Source organism: Acinonyx jubatus, chromosome D3 (assembly GCF_027475565.1).
Source record: "Acinonyx jubatus isolate Ajub_Pintada_27869175 chromosome D3, VMU_Ajub_asm_v1.0, whole genome shotgun sequence".
Taxonomy (NCBI): domain Eukaryota; kingdom Metazoa; phylum Chordata; class Mammalia; order Carnivora; family Felidae; genus Acinonyx; species Acinonyx jubatus.
The window spans coordinates 18,914,483-18,931,068 of record NC_069392.1 but is presented as its reverse complement, the minus strand read 5'-3'; the positions used below and the strand labels follow the sequence as shown (position 1 = coordinate 18,931,068).

General features: G+C 39.9%; 1 protein-coding gene and 1 pseudogene across 4 annotated transcripts in view; both read left to right on the top strand.

Moving 5' to 3' along the window:
• Positions 1-16,586, top strand: part of GGT5 (gamma-glutamyltransferase 5) — a 45,381-nt gene that overhangs the window by 4,924 nt on the left and 23,871 nt on the right. The gene's annotated exons all lie outside the window — the stretch shown is intronic.
• Positions 1,445-3,461, top strand: LOC106979652 (cystatin-B-like; annotated as a pseudogene).

Sequence of the window (16,586 nt, the reverse complement as noted above, 5' to 3'; positions counted from 1 at the left end):
TCTGCAGCCAGGGCCCCTGGGGGAGGAGTCTTAAAGTTGGCATGAGTAGAGACCCAGCACCATGAGTAATGGGTAAATAGACACACGGTGACAGTGAGGTTCCTTTCTCTCTAGTCTGTCATCTTCCAGCCTTATGGCCCAATGTGTTAGGCTTGCATGCAAACTGGGTGTTCTGAGGCTCTGAGCAAGTGCTTGTCTTCTAGAGAGACTGCATGAACTTCAGGGTAGTGTTGGCTTTTCGGCTTTGTGACATATACCTGCCACGCAGAAATACCTGCCCTCCCACAGGATCCTCGGTGGGAAGATTCATTGCTTTTCCCAGAATCCAGTGGGATTCATTGCTGCACTTGATTTATAAAGAAACTAGGCCTGCACAGGAGGGAGCTGCCTGGTGTCACAGAGGGAGGAGGCCTCTGCAGGGGTGGAAACTGTCCTGGGCTGCTGGAAGGGTGGGGTCTTCTCAGAATCCTCCACCCCCTGCCCTGGATTCCAATGTCTGCCTAGCTCCTAGCCAGCCTGTAAAGGTCAGAGCTTTACTGATAAAGGGAGTAGTCGTAGAAGAGGATGGTGGGGTCCAGAGCACTCACCTTTTAGGGCACTGGAGTCTGGGCTAGCACTGGGCTGTGGAGGTGGGGACGGGGATGGGCCCCTGAGAGCTGGGTCTTACCAGCTGCTCCGACCCATCCAGGGATCTGTGGGTTTCACTCTCAGCACAGGAGAGAGCAGAAACTCTGGCAGGCTGTTGCGGCCTTTGAGCCTCTGTGAAATGAGACTCATGCTGGCACTTGCACCCTTAAAGGCAGGCATGAAGATTGCCTGGCCCATAGGAGATGCTCCCTTGTTGGCAGCAGTCTGACCACTGTTACAGTAGATTGGATTGGATGTGGGTTGACATCTCAGGGTTAGGAGTAGGACCCAGGGTCCGAGCAGGGGACCCCACTGTGGAGTAGGCTCATAGCTCCTTCCCCTCCCAGCCCCTGTGGCCCTAGTGGTTCTCTGGACTCCTGGCCAGCTCACCGGGAAATTACTGCATTTCCTTCCCTCAGGGCTGTGGCTGTGGAAAGAACTTGTTTGCCTGGGCAGTGTGCACCTGCATGTGTGAATGTGCACATCTGGGGGTTTGTGATAGCAGTGATGGTGACAGCAGCCTCTCAGTTCCTCGAAGCCAAACATGTTCAAAATGCATGATCGTTCTGCACTCTAGCTCTCTACTGGTGAGAACTGCTCCCACTCACAGGCTCCGGGAGCCAGGCTGGCTCAATTGGTAGAGCATGGGAATCTTGTTCTCAGAGTTGTGAGTTGGAGACCCACGTTGGGTGTAGAATATACTTAAAAAAAAAAAAAAAAAAAAAAGAGCCAGGCTCAGGTAGGTTGAGTTATGTGTCTAGTATCATGTAACTGCTAAGTGGGAACTCCAGCCCAGGTGGCCTGAGCCCCGGCCATTATGCCTGTGGACATGGATGTGTACAGAGTACAACTCAGTGGGCCTTGCGGGTGCAAGAATGCTTCTCTTCCCAAAAGGTGCTTCATCAAATAGGATGAGCAGCACCTACTATCTGCCAGCCATTGTGCTGGGGTCACAGTGGTAACCCAGATGTTCAAAGTCCTTGCCTTTGTGGTGGGTGAGACAGACAATGAACAAACCCATGCCTAATGCTGAGGGTTGGAAGTAATTCTTGGTCATCTGAACATCCTCTTTTATGAAGTTTCTGTTAAAATCTTCTGCCCATTTTCCTATCAGGTTGTTCTTCAAATGTATTTTCTGTGTTATCAAGACAAATAATTTTTCTGTCTTTTAAGATATTCAATGACTGTTAAGCCACCCTTGCATCCCTGGAAGAACCCCATTTGTTCATGATTTTAATATCATTTTTATTTGATTTGCTGACTGTTTTTAAAAGTTAAAAGCCCCACCCAACATGGGGCTTAAACTGACGACCCAGAGATTAGGAGTGGCATACTTTACCAACTGAGTCAGCCAGTCACCTCTGATTTGTTACCATTTTGTTTAGGATATTTGTCTTTATGTTTATGAGAGATGCTGGTCTGTATTTTTCCTTTCTTATAATGTCCTTGTCAGGTTTTGGTATCAAAGTTATAGTGGCCTCATAAAAAGAGCTGGGAAGTGTTCTCTTTTTTCTATGCTCTAGGAGACAAAGTTTTGTTGTTTTTTTGCCTTTTTTGTTAATTTTTTTAATGTTTATTTTTGAGAGAGGGAGACAGAACACAAGCAGGGGAGGGGCAAAGAGAGAGGGAGACACAGAATCTGAAGCAGGCTCCAGGTTCCAAAGTGTCAGCACAGAGCCCGATGTGGGGCTTTCGAACTCACAGTCTGCGAGATCATGACCTGAGCCAAAGTCAGACGCTTAACCAACTGAGCCACCCAGGCGCACCTGTTGTTTTTTAAGATTGATGTTATTTTCTCTGTCTTTTTTAATGTTTCTTTATTTTGAGAGAGAGAGGAGAGAGAATGAGAACCAATGGGGGAGGGGAAGAGAGAGGGAAACAGAGGATCTGAAGTGGTCTCTGTGCTGACAGCAGAGAGCCCAATGCGGAGCTAGAACTCACGAAACCCGAGATCATGACCTGAGCCAAAGTCGGACGCTCAGCTGACTGAGACACCCAGGCGCCCAAGTTATTTTCTCTTTAAATACTTGGAAAAATGTACTGGTTAAGGCTTTTGAGCTGGAGTTATTTGTGTATGTGTGTAAAGGTGTTAAACAATGGATTCTAAGGCCACCTGCCTTAAGCAGAGCAGGGACCTCAGGTCTGGGTTCCGCTCGGCCCATCTCCTGATAGCTGCCAGCAAGATGTGTGGGGGCACCTTCAGCCATGCAGTCTGCCACGGCTGAGACCCAGACCATCACCAACCATGTGAAACCACTACTGGAAGAGCAGGAAAAGAACAAGTTTGCTACTTTTAAGGCTGTGGAGTTCAGGAGCCAGGTGGTCATGGGGAGGAAATACTTCATCAAGGTTCAAGTTGATGATGATGAGTTTGTGCACATTTGAGTATTTGAAAGTCTCCCACAGGAAAACAAGCCTTTGGCCTGGTCCAACTACCAGACCCACAAAGCCAGACATGACGCGCTGGCGTATTTCTAGTTCCCATTTTGAATAGGGCCTGTCTGTGTGGTTCTGTCCTCTGTGAATGTGTCTGGTATCATGAACAATGTGATTTCTACACTGGGCCACTTGAGGGTAGAGAGAGATGTCATGCACCTCTCCTAAGTTTCATTAGGAGAGACAAAGTCAACACAATCAATGATCTTAACTACTTTCAAAGAGGACTTGTATTCTCTTTAAATATATATTTTTAAATCTTTACAAACTTAAAAATAAATAAATACATAAACAAATAAATAAATAATGGATTCTATTACTTTCTTTTAGAGATTTTATTTTTAAGTAATCTGTACATCCAACTTGGGGTTCAAACTCATGACCCTGAGATCAAGAGTTCCTTGGGGTGCCTGGGTGGCGCAGTCGGTTAAGCGTCCGACTTCAGCCAGGTCACGATCTTGCAGTCTGTGAGTTCGAGCCCCGCGTCAGGCTCTGGGCTGATGGCTCAGAGCCTGGAGCCTGTTTCCGATTCTGTGTCTCCCTCTCTCTCTGCCCCTCCCCCGTTCATGCTCTGTCTCTCTCTGTCCCAAAAATAAATAAACGTTGAAAAAAAAAATTAAAAAAAAAAAAAAAGAGTTCCATGCTCTGCGGACTGAGCTACCCAGGCACCCCAATAATGGATTCTATTTCTTTAATAAATATAAGACTATCACATTTTTATTTCTTCTTGTATCCATTTTAGTTAATTCTTTGCAAGGGATTTGTTCAGTTTATGCAAATTGTCACCTTTATTGACAGACAGTGGTCAATACCATTTTCTTATTACCTTTTTAATGTCTGTTGGGTCTGTAGTGAGTCCTCTTTCATTCCTGGTATTGGTGATTAGTGTTTTCTCTCTTTGTTCTTGACCAATCTTGATAGGGGTTTTATCAATTTTAGTGTCTTTTTGAAGAATCAACTTTAGTGTTGTTGATTTTCTTTATTATACACTTATAACCTTTTACACTAGTTTCTATTTTTATCTTGATTCTTCTACTTCTGTTGAGTTTGAGTTGCTTTTCAAAAAAACTCATCTTGAGATACACAAATTATAAGATGGGTACGTAGGTTATTGATTTTTAAACTCTTTTCTGATACATGAAAGCTATCATTTTCCCTCAAAGTTTGTCTTAGATGCATTTCACAAGTTTTTTGCTGTTGTTGTGGCTATTTTCCCCCTAAATGTTTATATTTTTATTTTGAAAAAATTTTAAATCCACAGAAAAATGGAAAGAATGCCCATTTAGCCTTCACTTAGGTTCACCAATTGTTAATATTTCACCTTGTTTTCTTTTTCTCACTCCATATATTATCTATTTATCTATTTTTATTAATTTTTAAAATCTTTATTAATTTTTGAGAGAGAGAGAGAAACAGAGTGCGAGCAGGGGAGGGGCAGAGAGAGAGGGAGACACAGAATCTGAAGCAGGCTCCAGACACTGAGCTGTCAGCACAGAGCCCGATGTGGGGCTTGAACTCACGAACCGCAAGATCGTGACCTGCGCCGAAGTAGGATGCCTAAATGACTGAACCATCCAGGTGCCCCAATCTATCTATATGTTTTTAAAAGTAAGTTGCTTTAATCATGGCACTTTATCCCTAACTACTTAAGTATATATCTACTAAGAATAAGATATTCTCCTATATAACACTGATACCATTATCACGCTCAAGAAAATTTGATACCTCATCCAGTTCAAAATTTCCCAACTGATCCAATAATTCTATCATCTATTTTCTTCCTTCCCTCCTGTCTACCATCTATCATCTATCTTCTACTTACCTCTTTACATCCAGTATCCAATCAGTGATTATCATGTTTCTTTAGTCTTCTTTAATCTAGAACTTCCCCCTGCTTCTTTATTTTTATTTTATTTATTTATTTATTTTAGAGGAGAGAGTGTGTGAGTGGGGGAGAGGGGTTGGGGTGGGGGGAGAGAGAGAGAGAGACAGGAGGGGGGAGAAGAATCTTAAGCAGGTTCCACACTTATGGAGTCTGATGCGGGGCTTTATCTCACAACCCTGGGATCATGATCTGAGCCAAAATCAAGAGTTGGTCACTCAACCAAATGAGCCACCCAGGTGCCCCTTCTCTGCCTCTTTAAAAGAAATGAACAAACAATCGATCTTCTATGATATTAACCTTTTTAAGGAAGCCAGTCCAGTTGTATCACAGTCTTGTTTCACAATCTTGGTTTGTCTAGTATTGTCTATTGTCTATTATTTCTTTCTTTTAATCTTTAAAAATTTTTTGATATTTATTTTTGAGGGGGGTGGGGCAGAAAGAGAGAAGAGGATACAGAAGATCCGAAGTGGGTTCTGTGCTGACAGCAGAGACCCCCGATGCAGGCCTCGAGCTCATGAGTCATGAGATCATGATCTGAGCTGAAGTCGGACGCTTAACCGATTGAGCCACCCAGGCGCTCCTCTAATTATTTCTTCATGATCAGATCCAGGTTAAACACAAAGGATCTCCTATCATTGGTGATGCTAAGTTGGATCACATCATAAAAGTGGTATCTTCCAGATCTCTCCACTGTAAGGGGTAGTGCCCTATTAAATAAGTAACATATGGTTTGATACTTTGAGACCAGGCAAGTATCTTTTTATTAAACAACACTTGACCCCATGTTTTAGCATCTATTTTGGTCCTTGTCTGAATAAATAAATTTGTGTTTGCAAAAAGGTGATTTCTAAACCTGTCATTTCTTCAACATTCATTAGCTGGCATTCTTTTATAAAGGAGATCCCCTCTTACCCAACCTAGATGTTCTTGAGTATCACTATTGACTCAAGGATTATCTTTTTAATGTATTTTTTAATTAAAAACTTTTTTCCAATGTTTATTTATTTTTGAAAGAGAGAAAGAGAGAGCAAGTGGGGGAGGGGCAGAGAGAAGGAGACACAGAATCCAAAGCAGGCTAATGGCTCTGAGCTGTCAGCACAGAGCCCGACGTGGGGCTCGAGCCAGGAGCCATGAGATCATGACCTGAGCCAAAGTCAGACGCCTACCTGACTGAGCCACCCAGGCACCCCTCAAGGATTGTCTTAATTCAATATGTTATCATCCAACATTGTTATTGTTTTTGATGCCCAAACTGTTACAGATTTGACCAAAGAGAGCCCCTCTAAGCCAGAAACTATGTTCTTTTACACAAATCCATTAGTCTTAGAAAATTTTCTTGACTTCTAGCCCAAAATGTTCCAGGATCTGCTTGTATATCCCCTCAGCCAGATCTGAAATCAGGAATTAGTAGATTATGGTATTTCAGAAACCAAGATTTAAGTGCTAGGAGTGTTCACTGATATGGGGAAGCCATTGCTTCTATGATGTGTCAATGCATAGAACCAGAAGAAACATACAAATGTCATGAGTCTGTACTGAGACCTCCAGTTCAGATCCACCATGATAGGCTTCTTCTCATTTTCCTCTCATTTTCCTCTCATCTGTGTGTCTCCTCTACCATGGTAAGAGAAGTTCCCATCAAATATATTTACTTACTCATTCTATCCCCAAGTACTCACAAAATAGTCTCCAAGTTAATTCAATAGTATCACTCAATGAATCTAAGTAAAGTTTGAGATCTCTTTGCATGGTTTTGTTGTTGTTGTGTTTGTCTTTAGCATATATCCCACAAAAGATGTATGGTACAATTAAATTTTTTTCCTATGTGGTTATCAGTTCAATATATGTTAGCTTAATTTTTTTTCAGTTCATATTCAATGTTAGGGTTTCCTTTTTCATCCTTTTTGTTTTAATTTTATTTTTGAATACAAGTCAAAACTATGTAAAAAGATATCCTCAAAGATCTCATTCACCTTACCTTCATTCTGTTCCTATTCAGTCTTTTAGAGGGAATCATTTTCATTTGTCTCTGATTTATTTTTCCTGTTTTTTTTTAAATTTATGTATCTCCTTTTCATTTTATTTTTCTTTTTTTGCTATTATGTCTGTTTTTTTTTTGTTTTTTTGTTTTTTTGTTTTTTTGTTTTTTTTTTGCAAAACAAGAAAATATATCACTTACTTTCTCTTTTTGGCATAGCTTTTAATATCAAGAGCCTTGTATTTTTGCTCTAATGATTATTATATTTCTGTTGGTATCTTTATTGTATGTTATATGTTATATGTAATTATAATATTAGGTATATAAATATGATACTTGTAGTTCTCCTACTTTTTTTGGGATATTCTCTATTTGCTCCTCTGATGGTTAAACTAGGCTATGGTGCCCAGTAATTTGGTCAAATACTAGTCTAGATGTTGCTCTCAAGGTATTTTATAGATGCGATTAACATTTCATTCAGTTGACTTTAAAACAGATCATCCTGAAACCTGGGTGGGCCATGGCCAATCAGTTGAAGACCGGAACTATAAAAACAGGTTTCTGGGAAAAGAATCTGTAACATAAAAATCCTGAGTTTCCATCCTTCTGACCTGCCCTACAGATTTTGAACTTGCCAGCCTCTGCAATAACATGAACCGATTCCTCAAAATAAAAATCTTTATGTCTATCCTATTGGACTGATAGAATTCCCTACCATGGGTAATACTGAAATTACCTGGAAACCTCTTCTTCCCCCTGTTTTTTCTCTCTCCCAAGATAGGATCTGAAGGGATATGGGATATCTTCTTACTCTTAGTTAATACCTATCATTCTATCAAACCTTATTCTATTTCTTATACAGCCTCTTTCTTCTCACTCCCATCTTCCTTTTTGTATCCACACAATAGGCCTCACCATCCATAACAGCTTTAGCTGTTTCTACCACTTTTTTAATTTTCTCTCTTCCCACCAAATGAGTTTTCTGTCCACAGAATCATTAAAAGGAAATTTTTCATTGGTTCATTTAACCCATCTACGCATCCAATTTCATGTGTAAGAACACAGGCACATTTACTTTTATCAATACCGGGGGGTCTGTAAACCAAAGAGTATTTTTTTTAATGTTTATTTATTTTTGAGAGAGAGAGAGAGAGGGGAGGAGGAGAGGGGCAGAGAGAGAGGGGGACAGAAGATTCCAAGTGGGCTTTGTGCTGACAGCCAAGAGCCTGATGTGGGGCTCGAACTCACCAACTATGAGATCATGGCCTGAGCTATAAAGTGAGGCGCTTAACCAACTGAGCCATCCAGATGCCTCCAAAGAATTTTTTCTTTTAAATTGTCATTTGACTGGCACATAAGTAAAAGACAACAGCCATGTCCTCAAAACCATATCTCCAAACCATTTTTTATGGTTGTGCTGTACCTACATCTTCAGAACAAGAGCCATTAAGTTGCTGTACTAATTCCATTACAACCATCATTTTTAGTTTTAGGTCTACATGTAAATATATATTCAATTCTTACTCCCACTCATGTCCAAGTCTTTCCAGTTATTTTGGTTCTGAAGTTTGCTTTTTATTAGATTCTTCAGGAAGGGTTCATGGGGAAAATATTCACTGAGTTCTTGCATGTTTATTTTTTTTTTCTTCCAAGTCTTTATTTAGATTCAAGTCAGTTAACATATGGTATAATGCTGGTCTCAAGAGTAGAATTTAAGGATTCATAACTTACATATACCGCCTAGTGCTCACTACAAGTGCCCTCCTTAACGTCTATCACTCATTTAGCTCCCCCCCCCCCCACCTTTCCTCCAGCAATGCTCAGTTTGTTCTCTATAATTGAGTCTCATGGTCTGCCTCCCTCTCTGTTTTTATCTTATTTTATTTTTCCTTCCCTTCTCCTATGTTCATCTGTTTTGCTTCTTAAATTCCACATATGAGTGAAATCATATGATCTTTGTCTTTTTCTTTTTTTAAAAAAAATTTTTTAATGTTTATTTATTTTTGAGAGACAGAGAGAGACAACATGAGCAGGGGAGGGGCAGAGAAATAGGGAGACACAGAATCTGAAGCAGGTTCCAGGCTCTGAGCTGTCAGCACAGAGCCCGACTCAGGACTCGAACTCACGAACCACGAGATCATGACCTGAGCCGAAGTGGACGCTTAACTGACTAAGCCACCCAGGCACCCGGTTTTTGTTTTTTTTCTGACTGACTTATTTCGCTTAGCATAATACACTCTAGTTCCACCTATGTCATTGCAAATGACAAGATTTCATTCTTTTTGATCACCAAGTAATATTTCCATTGTGTATATATATACACCACATCTTCTTTATCCATTCATCAGGGTTTTATTCATTCATTGGGCTCTTTCCATAATTTGGCTATTGTTGCTAGTGCTGCTATAAACATTTTTGTTGTCTGATTGCTGAGGCTAGGACTTCCAGTACTATCTTGAACAACAGTGGTGACAGTGGACATCCGTGTTGTAGTCCTGACCTTGGGGGAAAAGCTCTCAGTTTTTCCCCCTTGAGGACGATATTAGCTGTGGGTCTTTCATATATGGCCTTTATGATGTTGAGGTATGTTCCATCTATTCCTACTTTTTTGAGGGTTTTTATCAAGATTAGATGCTGTATTTTGTCAAAAGCTTTTTCTTCATCTATTGAAGGGATAATGTGGTTCTTATCCTTTCTTGTACTAATGTGGTGTGTCACATTGGTTGATCTGTGAATATTGAACTACCGCTACAGCCCAGGAATAAACCCCACTTGATCATGGTGAATAATTCTTTTAATGTACTGTTGGAGTTAATTTGCTAGTATCTTGCTGAGAATTTTTGCATTCGTGTTCATCGGGGATATTGGTCTATAATTCTCCTTGTCTGGTCCTTGTCATTATAATTGGTCCTTGTCTGGTTTTGGAATCAAGCTAATGAAGTTTTCCTTCCATTTATATTTTTTAGAACAGTTTCAGAAGAATAGGTATTAATTCTTCTTTAAATGTCTGATAGAATTCCCCTGGGAAGTCATCTGGCCCTGGACACTTGTTTGTTGGGAGATTTTTGATTACTGATTCAGTTTCTTTGCTGATTATGGGTCGGTTCAAATTTCTCTTTCTTCCTGTTTTGGTTTTGGTTGTTTATATGTTTCTAGGAATGTATCCACTTCTTCTCAGATTGCCCAATTTGTTTATATATAATTGCTCATAATATTCTAATTGTATTTCTGTGGTGTTGATTGTGATCTCTCTTCTTAAATTTTGTGATTTTATTTATTTGGGTCCTTTCTCTTCATCTTAAGTCTGGCTAGGAGTTTACCAATTTTGCTAATTTTTTCTTTCTTTCTTTTTATTTTTTTATGTTTATTTAGTTTTTGAGAGAGACAGAGCACTAGTGGTGGAGGGGCAGAGAGAGAGGGAGACACAGAATTGGAAGCAGGCTCCAGGCTCTGAGCTGCCAGCACAGAGCCCGACACAGGGCTCAAACCCATAAACTGTGAGATCATGACCTGAGCTGAAGCTGGACACTCAACTGACTGAGCCACCCAGGCACCCCACTAATTCAAAGAATCAGCTCCTAGTTTCAATCTGTTCTGTTTCTTTTTATTTCTATATCATTTATTTCTGCTCTAATCTTTATTATTTCCTTCTTCTGCTGGTTTTAGGCTTGATTTGCTGTTCTTTTTCCAGTTCCTTAGATGTAAGACTAGGTTGTGTATTTTAGACATTTCTTGCTTCTTGACGAAGACCTGTATTGCTGCACACTTCCCTCTTATGACCACCTTTGCTGTGTCCCAAGGTTTTAGAATGTTGTATTTTCATTTTCATTTTCTTCTATGTATTTTCAAATTTCTTCTTTAATTTCCTGGTTAACCTATTCATTCTTTAGTAGGATGTTCTTTAACCTCCATGTATTTTTGGTCTTTCCAAATTTTTTCTTGTGGTTGACTTCAAGTTTCATAGCATTGTGGTCTGAAAATATGCATGGTATGCACTGGTTGAGACTTGATTTGTAACCCAGTATGTGATCTATTTTGGAGAATGTTCTGTGTGCACTCAAAAAGAATGTGTATTCTGCTGCTTTAGGATGAAATTCTCTAAATATATCTGCTAAGTCCATCTGGTCCAGTGTGTCATTCAAAGCCATTGTTTCCTTGTTGAACTTCTGCTTAGATACATCTATTGCTATAAGTGGGGTTTTAAAGTCCCCTACTATTATTGCATTATTATCAATGAGTTTCTTTAAGTTTCTTATTAATTGATTTATATACTTGGCTTCTTCCAAATTGGGGGCATAAATAGTCATGATTGTTAGCTCTTCTTACTGGATAGACCCCTTTACTGTGATATAATCTCTTTTTGCAGTCTTTGTTTTAAAATCTAGTTTGTCTGATATAAGTAGGCGACTCTAGCTTTCTTTTGATGTCCACTAGCATAATAAATGGTTCTCCATCCCCTCCCTTTCTATCTGGAGGTGACTTTGGGTCTAAAATGAGTCTTTTGTAAGCAACATATCAATGGGGCTTGTTTTTTTAATACATTCTGATACCCTATGTCTTGATTGGAGCATTTAGTCTATTTACATTTAGAGTAATTGTTGATATATATTAATTTAGTGCCATTGTATTACCTATAAAGTAATAGTTCCTGTAGATTGTCTCTGTTCCCTTCTAGTCTTTGTTGATTTGGTCTCTCTTTCCCACTGAAAGAGTCCCCTTTAATATTTCTTGCAGGGCTGGTTTAGCGGTCATGAACTCCTTTAGGTTTTGCTTGTCTTGGAAACTCCTTACTCTCCTTCTATTCTGAGTAACAACCTTGCTGGATAAAGTATTCTTGGCTGCCTATTTTTCCCACTTAGCACATTTAATATGTAACACCACTCCCTTCTGGCCTGTCAAGTCTGGACAGGTCTGCTGCAAACCTTATGTATCTGCCCTTTTAGGTTAAGGACCTTTTGTCCTTAGCTTTCAGAATTCTCTTTGTCAAGTTGCACTGTGATATGTCTTGGTGTTGGCATGCTTTTGTTGATTTTGAGGGGAGTTTTCTGTGCCTCTTGGACTTGAATGCCTGTTTCTTTCCCCAGACTAGGGAAGTTCTCAGCTATAATTTGTTCAAATAAACTTTCTGTCACTTTTTCCTGCTCTTCTGGGACTCTTATGATAGGGATATTATTGTGCTTTATAGAATCACTGAATTCCCTAAGTCTATATTTGTGATCTAATAGTTTTGTTTCCCTCTTCTTTTCAGATTCATTATTTCCCATAATTTAATCTTTTATATCACCTATCCATTCCTCTGCTTCTTCCATCCTCATTGTGAGGATCCAGTCAATTTTGCATCTCAGTTACAGCATTTTTTAATTGGGCCTGACTAGTTTTTAGGTCTTTTGTCTCTGCAGCAAGAGTTTCTCTGGTGTCTTCTATGCTTTCAAGCCCAGATAGTATTCTTATGATTGTAGCTCTAAATTCTCGTTCAGGTATATTGCTTATGTCTGTTTTGAGTACGTCCCTGGCTGTGGTTTCTTTTTTCTTTCTTTTGGGGAGAATTTCTCCTTCTTGTCATTTTGTCTAGCTCTTTGCCTTTTGTGTGTTATAAAAACTTGTTATTTTTCCTGTTCCTGAGAGTAATGCTCTATAAGAAGAGGTCATACACTGTCCAGGAACTGCCATGTCAGGAAGTGTTTCTGGTGTATGCTGTGTGCACTCTGCTGTTGTGATTTGTCTGCTCTTTTCTCCACATCAGCCCTCTGCAGAGCTCCTTCCTTGGTTGCAGTGGGGAGTGTTTGGACCTTTGACTAGGTGTGCTTTGATTTGTTAAAATAATCCTTTTTTTTTTTAAAGACTGTTCCAAAAAAAGAGAAAGAAAAAGGAACAAAAAACCCAAACAAGCAAACAAACAGACCAAAAACTGTATGCCTGATTCCAAAGGAAAAAAAAAAAAAAAAAAGAAAGAAAGGAAGGAAGGAAGGAAGGAAGGAAGGAAAAAGCCTGATCCTATTTCCATCAGAACTGAAGCTGATGCTTTGGAGCACTCTATGATCAGTAGACTTGGTGCATGTGTGGGGCTTGTGTTGGTCCTCTTGAGGAGAGGCCCACTGTGCTGACTCAGTCAGACCTGCCCTAGTGAAGGTGCACCTGCAGGGCACAGCAGGGTGGGTTTTGGTGTAAGCAGCTGCAGCCTCCACTGGGAGTGTTCTGTTGCTTGCTGAAGTCCAACAGTGCTGGTGGGTGAGGGAAGATGGCATCACTCTGCTCTCTTATCGCAGGGTAGAGAAGCTGGTGTCCACGCTGTTCAGGTAGCCCTCACAGACAAGTGAACAATCTCCCCTCCTGTGTTCCAGGCTTCCTTCAGATCTCCCAGTGAAACCCAGGGGATCCCTACACCATGCTGTCCATTCCTGGGCTTCTGCCTTCCTTCTCCACAGGAGCACCACTGCCTGCCCAGATCTACTCCATTGAATGGCGCAGACTTCTAAATGCTCAGATTTTGAGCTCCACTGTTTGCAAAAACTTCCGATAATCAGTTCCTCTTGATTCTCCAGTCAATGGTTTCAGGGAAGAAGTATTTTTCTTGTGTGGGCCTGATGTGCCGTTCTCTCTTCCCTTCTCTCCTCTCCACGAAAGGGGCTCCCGTCTCACCTCGGCGCCATGGCTTTTCTCTCCCCCAGTTCACATCTCAGCATCTTGTACCTGTCACGTTCTCTCCCTCTAATTGGGCAGGTTGTTCTCTTAATCCTCAGATTGATTTCATAGGTGTTCAAAATGATTTGATGTGAATCTAGCTGTGTTTGAGGGATGAGGCAAGCAAGCCTGGGGTCCCCTTACTACTCTGCCATCTTAACTCTCTCCCTCTTGCACGTTTATAACAGTTTGTGGCCTTTGTAGGTGATGGTCAGTTTAGATGGATATAAAATCTTTGGTTCACGTTTTCTTTCCTCGAATGTGTTGATTATAACACTTCACCATCCCTGGAACAAAGCACTGGTGTTGAAAAGTCTGATGACAATCTTATTTTCTTTCTCTTCTAGAAGAGTCTTTTTATCTATATTCCCAAATAATTATTAATTGTTATTGAAGTCCAAAAGGTTTATTAGAATATATCTCAGTGTTGGCTATTCTGAATTGATTTTCCCACATAGTGGAGTGCCTTTTTCAATACAGAGTAAATTTTGTGGGTTTTTTTTCCTTTTAAATTATGAAAGTTATCTTGAATTAAAGTATTTATTACTTATTCTGTCCCATAGATTTGGCTTTCTGCTTTGGGACTCCTATTATGTTTGTGTTTGATCTTCTTTGCCTGTCTTTTGTATTTTAAAATCTCTTTTTCATTTCTTTTTGATTTAAAAATTTCTCCCCTTTTTATCTTCTCTTTCTTTTTAAAAAATGTTTATTTTTGAAAGAGAGAGAGAGAACACAAGAAGGGGAGGGGCAGAGAGAGAGGGAGAGAGAGAATCTTAAGCAGGCTCCATGCTGCCAGAGCAGAGCCTGACATGGGGCTTGAACCCATGAACTGTGAGATCATGACCTGAGCTGAAATCAAGTGTCACTCAACCAACTGAGCCACCCAGGTGCCCCATCTTTTAAAAAAAACTTTTAATGTTTATTTACTTTGAGAGAGAGAGAGGGAGAGAAAGAGAGAGAGAGACAGAGAGAGAGAGAGAGAGAGAGAGAGAATGAGCAAGTGGGGAGAGGCAGAGAGGGGAGAGAAAAATATCAAGCAGGTTCCACACTGTCAGTGCAGAGCCTGATGCGAGGCTCCATCCCACAAACCGTGAGATCATGATCTGAGCTGAAATTGAGTCAGATGCTTAACCAAATGAGCCACCCAGGTGACCCTCATCTTCTCTTTCTTTTAAGGAACCTCTGTAGGCATTTGCCCTGTGTTTGTGCTTAGCCTTCATTTCAGGGAATTTTTTCTTTTATGTTTTATTCTTTCTTGAGTTCTATAATTTTGTTTTTTAAGTCATCTTTTCTAGTCTCTTCATTTGCAGTTTTTCTAATTCTGATGTATCCTGTCCCTTCGTTGCTTCTATAACTCTTTTAATTTATTTTGGCACATTTTGATATATTAAGTTGCCATTTACATCTGCTTTGTAGGCTCATCTTTTTAGCATGCCTCCATGGATCATTATGCTGCTCCTTATTATCTTTTTTTCTTATAACAATTCTGTATGGGATATGACTTCAACATGTTTTATTATCCATGGTAAAGCAAGATGAATTTTCCTGTACTTTTAGGCTGGAAGGCAGGTCAAAATAGCTTTTATTACTTCATAACTCTTGAATTCCTTCTGCTGTTTTCACAAAATGATTGGAAAAATATATGTGGTCTCCTACTTATTGACAATTGTTTTCTCTTTATTTTGCCTCTGTGGTTCCTGTCCTGTTCAATTTGCTTCTACTACAGTAGCCTCTCATCAGGGCAGTGCTCTCTGCCCTGGAGGAGGGTGTTGGTTTATTCATTTTGAGAGTTCTAGGACCCAGAACTCTTTAGCACCATGTCTTCTCTTGGTTACCTTTCACTCACCCATAAGCTGGAGACTGCCTAACACAATCTGTAACACTCATCTGAGTGAAGGTTTTCACATTGATCTCTTCCCTCTGAGACCCTGTGGGGGATGTGGAAGTTCTTCAGACCCATTGCCTCCCCTTTCCTTCCTCCCATATGATGGCTGATAACCCAAGTTCTGATGTGTAGTATTTTCACTGCACTTGGTTTGAAACACTTTCTAATCTCTGTTGTAATGTCTTCTTTGTTCTGTGAGCTGTTTAATAGTGTTTTTCTTGGTTTCCAAATATGTGGGGATTTTCTAAGTCATTTGTATGATTTCAGTTCTTTGAAACTTGTGAGGCTTGCTTTAAGGTCCAGAATATGATCTGTTTATATAAATATTCTATGTGTTCTTGAACGTGTATTCAACTGCATGATTTCTGAGTACATCACTTTGTATGTGTCAGTTCAGTCATTTTATTACAGTGGTGTCATTCAAATCATCTACAGCCTTACAGATTTTTATCCTACTTATTCTATAAGTTTCTGACCTGCCTCCCAGCCTAAAAGTTTCTACCATGTATATTTGTCTCTTTGTTTTTGTTCTGCCAATTTTTGCTTTGCATTTTTAAACTAAGTGTACATGCATTCAGATTCTTATGTCTTCATGTTGAATTGAGATTTATAATAATAATGTATCCCTATTATCTCAAATAATATCTGTCTTCTTAAAATCTACTTTGTCTGAAATGAATATAGTTATAAATGTTAGTTAGCATTTGCATGATTTTTTTTATTGTTTTATCCCAATGTCTTTTAATCTATTTTCTATATGTTCTATAGTTTTCCCCCTCTGTACTTAGATTTGGATATTTTGGGTTTTTTTAAATATTTTTTTTAACGTTTATTTATTTTTGAGACAGAGAGAGACAGAGCATGAACGGGGGAGGGTCAGAGAGAGGGAGACAAAGAATCTGAAACAGGCTCCAGGCTCTGAGCTGTCAGCACAGAGCCCGACGTGGGGCTCGAACTCACGGACCGTGAGATCATGACCTGAGCCAAAGTTGGCCGCTTAACCGACTGAGCCACCCAGGTGCCCCAGATTTGGATATTTTGTATTGAATTAATCTTTTTTAAAAATTTGTGTCCAACCTGTTGCTAATTTACTA